Below are 7,704 nucleotides of genomic sequence, written 5' to 3' on the forward strand. Positions count from 1 at the left end.
TGTGTATCTAACAAACTTTGTATGTTTCCTCACACACAGAACAGAGCTTACTATACAAAATGTTCTGCATCTTGCTCCTTTTTTCTCCCACTTAAAAAGACCTAGAAGTGAAATTGCTGGATTAAGACTGGGTCTAGCAAAATTACACCAAATTACCTCCAAAGAAGTTATACCAATTAAAATTCTCACCCAGTGATGCACTTCTTTACATCCTTTGTCAACCTAATAAATAAAAAATAGATTATTTTTAATTTTTTAAATTATGAGTAAGATCATGTTTTCCTATTTTTCTTAAGATTTTATTTATTCATGAAAGACACAGAGAGGCAGAGGGAGAAGCAAGCTCCCTGCAGGGAGCCCGAAGAAAGACTCAATCCCAGGACCACGACCTAAGCAGAAGGCAAACATTGACCCACTGAGCTAGAGCTACCCAGGTGCCCTGATAGATCATATTTTCATATATTTAATGGCTATTTGAATTTCCTTCACTGTGACCTTACCTATTTTATTGACTATTTTTCTGTTGCTCGTCTTTTTTAATTACAGGCATGCTTTTGGATATTATCTGTAATAGAAGCTGCACTTTTTTTTCCATCTTGGAATTTGTCTTTTGACTTTGTTCTGGTGGGGGGTTTCTTGTTTTTTTGTTTTGCTAAATTTTTTTTGTTCTGGTGTTTTTAACCTGTGCAAATTGGTATTTTCATGCTATCAGATTTATGAATTTTTGCTTATATGGCATTGGGATTTTGTTTCATACATCTTCAGAATGGCATTTCCCACTTAACTTCTTTTAGAGTTTTCTTTTTTGCCCCATCTGGAATGTATACCCATATTAGAAATCTGACTTTAGTTTGTTATTTTAAGAGGGCTAACCAAATGACCTTTTATTGAGTAAACTAACATTTGTCCATTGGTTAGAAAATGCCACTTTATTATTTAACACCTTTTATTGAGTAAATCATTTTTCTCTAATTTGAAATGTTGTTTTATCATATACCAAAGTCTTATTTACATTTGTATCTTTTCAGAACATTTTTTATCTGAAAATAAAATGGACCAATCTACTTTGTTTACTGATGCAGCAGTCAATATCTGGTCAGACTAGTTCCTTTCCAACACTTTCTTTTTTCAGAGTTGTCCCAGCTACTCTTGCTAACTTAGTTTTTCCACACAGATTAAGTCTGTCTAACTCAAAAATGGAAAATCTTGTTAGTCTTTTTATGAAATCATCTTAAATTTATAGCCTATTTTAGGGAGAATTGAACTCTTTATGATCTTCTGTTATTCTAAAGAATATAATATAGCACACTTTTCCCTTTCTTCAAGGTTTCTTTGATCTGTCTTAGCAGTATTCCAAGTTTTCTTCATATGGATCGGTTTTTTCAGAGATTTCTGGAAAAGTAAGGACCTTTAAAAAAAAATACTGCCTAGGCCCCACCCCATACCAATGAGATTAGAATTCTAGGGATGGCACCTAGAATGAAAATATACTCTAAACCCAGTACGTTCTAGCAAAAGCCTGCACAGGAGAGTTGAGGGGGGACACTATTCTTCTTTGTCTTTTTCTGTGAACATCCCTGGCACTGTTCTTTCTTACTGTTCTATTAAGCTCTCCTAGCTGATGATCTTGAAGTGTAGGCAGAGATGAGTTTATTCCTAGTTGTTTTATTATTTGTTGGTGGCATGCTATTTTAAGTGGATCTTTTTTCCATTATATGTTCTAACTGGTTGTTCTTATATGCAGACTCTATTTCTACATATTAATTTTGTGCCAATAATATAACATTTTTTGGTACCAAGTTTTTCAATTGGTATCTTCTATTTTCAGGTAAAAAGCTGGTCTGTAAATAATAATTTTACCTAACTTTCCCTTCAAACTGTCTTTGAAGTTTTCTTGATGAGCCATTTCATCTCCTTTGTTTACTCTTCTTCAGTGAATTTGTCTGAGCTTATCTGCAGTTATATATGAGTTTCGGAGAAATAAATTTCACTTCAGATACATTCTGAAGTAAAACCCTTAAGGAAAAGATCTCAATATTAGACTACTACAATTAAAATGAACATATACAAATCTACTTCCCATCTCCTAGTTAAACCTAAAGAACATGACATAGCTAATGTGTGGGTATATATGCTAATTACAGGGGAAAAATAAAGCAATGATAATAGAAATGTGGTTCTGAAACATTGGCATGTGAGATAAATATACTCGATCTCGTTCTACCCAAGCCCTTCAAGATGCATTCATTGTTAGAATTTACCAAGCATCCACAATGTTTTAAGCATATTGGAAATGGGACCATACTTAGGTACAACTGAGTTTTTAGGACAAAATCTAATTCAAACTAGTATCTAACAACCATGAAAGCAGAAAATGGAGAAAAAATTGGAAAACTAAGACAAATTAATGCCAGAATCTGAGAGAAACTGACACTAATTATAAACTAAATTGAGGACAGTCTTTGGGATTCATTTTTATTACCTTCACTGCTCCACTCTGCTCCAGTCTACCATTATCTCCTGTTTGGAATTTTGCAACAGCCTCCTTGAGCCTGCCCTTGGCTTTCTTCCATCCATTCTCAACACAGCAGCCAATGTGATTCTGTTAAGATATATCACATCACTTCACTGGGCACTCAAAACCTTCCACTGGTTTCCCATCTGACTCTGTAAAAGCCAGAAACATGACAAAGGCCTACAGAACGCTGAACCATCTAGTTGCATGTTATCTCACAGGCCACCTCTCCCCCCGCATTCCACTTTGTTCATTCTTTCGGCCACACTGGCATCCCTGGTTTGTTTTTTGTTTTTTTTTTTTTTCTAGCACACCAGGCATGCACCACCTCAAGACCTTTGTGCCTGCCAGTGCTTTCTGCTTGGAATACTGTTCGTTCCTGAGATTTCTACATTGCTCACTTGGCTACATCCTTCAAACTATTGCCACAATGCTACCTTCTCACAGGGACTTCCCTGCTTTATTTTTTCCCCATAGTAATCACAACCATCTGACTCAGTGTATACTTTACATACTTAACTCATTTATACTGCCCCCCACCCCTTCTACCCTACCAGGATAAAAGCACCCTGCACAAGCATGGCTTTTTGTCATTTTTGTTTCCTAAACTGTCCCAAGTGCCTGCCATGCAGAAGATTACTAAATCCTTGAATTGATTTGCTGGGAGTAACCTCAATAAAGCAGAGCCTTCTAAAACCAGTACGTTCTAGCAAAAAGCGTGCACAGGAGAGTTGACGGGGATACTATTCTTCTCTCTCTTTTTCTGTGAAAAAGGCCAGATACCGAATATTTTAGGCTTTGTGAACCAGATGGTCTTTTTCACAACTACTCCATACTACCCCAGTAGCATGAAAACAGCAACAATATGTAAACAGATGCGCGTGGCTACTTTCCAGGGAAACTTCATTTACAAAAACAGGATTTGACCTGTGGGCCACAGTTTGCTAACCTCTAGTCTAGAACAATGGTTCACAACTTTGCTGCAAACTGGAATTACCACAGGCTGTTTAAAAACTATTAATGGCTGGCTCCTATCCCCAAGCACTGAGAGTTTTGAAAGCTTCCCAGATGATTGTAAGGTGCAGCAATCTGGAAACCAAGGTTCTGGAACCTTGTTATCCCAACTATGGTCTTTAAACCAAAATCATCCAAATCAACTAGAAGCCTTACATGTTTTTATTTGTCTCTGTTAAAAAATAAAATGTTGGATTATGTATTTATCCTTTACTCTTCATGTTTTCCATCTCATTAAACCTAGGGCATCCTAATAAAAACTACTAGAACTGATCAAATTTGTTAAATAGCTACATATACAAAAATAAATATACATCTATAAGATTAGGTAAAAATGGAAATTAGGAAAAATATCTTACATTATGACAGTCAGTAAAATAAATTTAAGCAAGAGGCTCAAACCTAGATGAAAAAATTATAAAGCTCTACGAAGTGTGCAAACAAGGTAGGAACATGAAATGACAGCAAGTTCTTGTATGGGAGGATCTTATATTAAAATGTCACTTCTTGGGGGATCCCTGGGTGGCGCAGCGATTTAGCGCCTGCCTTTGGCCCAGGGCACGATCCTGGAGACCCGGGATCGAATCCCACGTCGGGCTCCTGGTACATGGAGCCTGCTTCTCCCTCTGCCTATGTCTCTGCCTCTCTCTCTCTCTCTGTGTGTGACTACCATAAATAAATAAAAATTTAAAAAAAAAAGTCACTTCTTCATAATTACTTTATAGATTTTGCACAATCCTTGTTTTAATCTGAATAGGGTTTTGTTTGTTTTCTTAATTGAACTAAATCTTAAAGTTTTTATGGGGAAAAAAGTCTAAAATACCTATTAAAACTATGGAAAAAGAATATTAAAGTGAGACTATTCTTACTATTAAATCATACTAGAAATCACCGAATCAAACTAAGAACTTGGCACTGAAAGGCCATGAAAAATAAAGATATATCTCAACACAAACTAAGTGGAAGAAAATCAGTGTGGAACACAGACAAGATATAGACTCGTGCTAGAACCATTCCCTTGTACACAGCTCATATATTGTGGATATGTGTGTGTGTTTATAATTATGCATATTAAGCTCTCATAAGATTTTAGCCTTTTTAAAACACAATTTAAAGTTATAAAGCAGAATCTTAAATAATTCTTGGGTCAAAAAATTACAGTTCTATGCTATTTTTAAAATAAAGAAAACGAAAAAACTAAGAACATATGACACAACCAGAACTATACTCAGAATATTTTTAGCCTTAAACTTTTTATTATTAAGATGAAATAAAAATAAACAGTTCAAGAAGTTAAGACAATAAATTAAGCATCAAATTTTGTGATATTTATAGTAAAGGATTGGTTTCCTTAAATAGTGTTTTGTGAGTTCTGCTTTCACATAGGATAGGGAAAGTTCCAAGGGAATATTCCTCCCATATTAACAAAAATCAAGAAAAAAGAGACCCCTGGGTGGCTCAGTGGTTGAGCGTCTGTCTTGGACTCAGAGCGTGATCCGGGACCCTGGGATCGAGTCCCACATCAGGCTCCCTGCGGGGAGCCTGCCTTCTCCCTCTGCCTGTGTCTCTGCCTCTCTGTCTCACAAATAGAATTTTTTTAAAAAAATCAAGAAAAAAAAAAGCTAGATAATCTAACTTTTTTTTTTCTTTTGAGCCTATCAGGTGCCTGCAGCTGCAAGGCAGCAGGTAAACTGAATTCAAAAGGGTGGCAAGCTCCTCCAAGAAGGGGAGAGACATTCAAACTGGTTCACCTTTGGAAGAACATTGAGGGGGGGGGTAGGAACTAGCAGCCAAAAGAATGGGTAAGAAGGCTACTGGGACAAACCCTTAAAAGTCCAATGTGTGTGAAAGTAACAACGGAAACTCTGGGAGCCCCCACACAGAAAGGAAACCACCTCCACTAATGAATTTTTTCATGGACCTCAAGCAATACCCAAGTGAAAGAATGGGGGCAGGGCTAGAGATCTAGGAGCCCCTTCAGTGGGCCAGGTGTACAGTGGGCCAGGGAGTGGCTACCTCTGGAGGATAAGCACAGAACCCAAAACCTTATGTTTGAAAAACATATGTCAGGCTTCACATCACCAGTATTGAGACAAACCAGCACTGTATGTCCCTGAAATGATGCACCAAGAACACAGTGTTACCCGTGTAGTATTTCAGCCCAAGAACTCTAATCCAAATTCAATTGGATCTAATCCAAATTCTAATCCAAACAGTTGTAGAAACAAATACAACTTGAGAGATTTTCTATCAAACGTGTCATAGACCCTTCAAACCTGTCAGAGTCAAAAAGAAAAAGACTTGGGAAACTGTTCTAGATTAACTGTTCTAGACTAGAAAAAGAATGCAATTAAATACAACCCATGCAGTGGATCCAAATAAACATATCTTAGTGAAATTTGTCAGGGACAAGAGAAGAAGCAATAAACTTCTAGAATGGAAAAAACAATGATCAAATTTACACACATCAGAAACCAGCATGGTTTTAAGCTTCTCAACACACTCAGAAGCCAGAAGGCAATGGAGCAACGCCATCAAAAGTCAGAAGGAAAACATTTCCAGTGTAGAATTTTAACCCAAGTCATCAGTTAAGCATGATGGTAAAATAAAGACATTTTCAGACATGCAAGATCCCCAAAATCCATCCTTTCTCAGGAAGCCACTGAAGGATGCTTTCTACCCAAGCAGGAAAATAGACCAAGAAGAAAACAAACAAACAAGCATGGAATTAGAAAGCGGGAGACCCAGCATGAGATAATGAAAGGAGTCTCTAGGATAACGGTAAAGGGAGATACCTGGGGAACAGCTGTCCTGGCAGGCAGTGTGGCTGAGTCTACGTGACTCAAGTAGCAAGCACAACGAAACTCCCACAGCTATGGCCTCAGCCTCTGCACAGTTACTTTTAACCTCACGACGTGCTGGATGAAGTGTTCTATCAGAAGGGAAAGAAACCAAGATAAAAAGAGCAGGGATCCGAGAAACAAGGATTTTGACCCAAGAGAAAGGCAGCGTTTCAGTGATGACAACAGTTGTGTAGAAGGCCTAGAGAGAAACCAGCCCACCCACATAGGAGGCAAAAGGAGGTCTCTGGTAAGAAAGTTTCCAAGAGGGATTCCTGGGTGGCTCAGCGGTTTAGCAACTGCCTTGGGCCCAGGGCATGATCCTGGAGTCCTGGGATTGAGTCCCACATGAGGCTCCCTGCATGGAGCCTGCTTCTCCCTCTGCCTGTGTCTCTGCCTTACTCTGTGTGTGTGTGTGTGTGTGTGTGTGTGTCTCTCATGAATTAATAAATTTAAAAAAAAAATCTTAAAAAAAAAAGTTTCCAAGAAAAATAAACTGGAACTGCTACCTTATGTTACAAAACCCACCTTATGGAAACTGCCCTGAGGGACTCTTTAGAGGTATAGGAAGAATTAGCTAGGTAACAATAAAAATTAAGGCAATTATTAACTTCAAGAAAATGATATTCATAATATACTATGACATTTGGCTGAGAATATTTTCCTTTCATAATAATGCAAACACTAAATATAAATCTAACCCAAAATTATATTACTGTATAAAATATGGGAAAGGAGAAATTATCTAATGAGAAGCCAATAGGTAGTGTCTAAATTCACCGAATCAATAAGTAGCATTACACATTTGCTACTTAGAATTCTGGAATTAAGTAAATGCCAGAAGAAACAGTAAATAGATTCTAAATCGGTTCCCTCTAGAAGAGGGGAAGAAGGAGTGAGGAGGTGTGGACTGGAAACAACGTTGTTGTCAACCCTCTAGTTCCATTGGACTTTCCAAACTATGCACATGTGTTATTTTGAGAATTACTTTTTTTAAATCAATGATTTATCAGGTCTTAGCAAAGTGAAGTTCTGTGAAATGTAATTTCACGGGTAGAGTCTTGTTTTGTTATATGACAACATTTCAACAAATTTGAGACAAATTATAGAATTATCTTGAGAAATATTAAACAGAGGAATCATTGAATTACCGGTATTGCTCAGAGAGAGCTCCCTGGAAGAAGCAGATCATAAGCTGGGATGATGTATGTTACAAACCCTCTGAGGGGAGAATGTGAAAATTAAACCAGGAGTTTGATTTCCCAAGGCTATCGGTCTACCTCTTTTTTAAGTGTTCCTCCAAGAATGGCTATTTCTTCATCTCCCCAGAGCTTC

The sequence above is a fragment of the Nyctereutes procyonoides genome, unplaced genomic scaffold (genome assembly GCF_905146905.1).
Source record: "Nyctereutes procyonoides isolate TBG_1078 unplaced genomic scaffold, NYPRO_anot_genome, whole genome shotgun sequence".
NCBI lineage: Eukaryota > Metazoa > Chordata > Mammalia > Carnivora > Canidae > Nyctereutes > Nyctereutes procyonoides.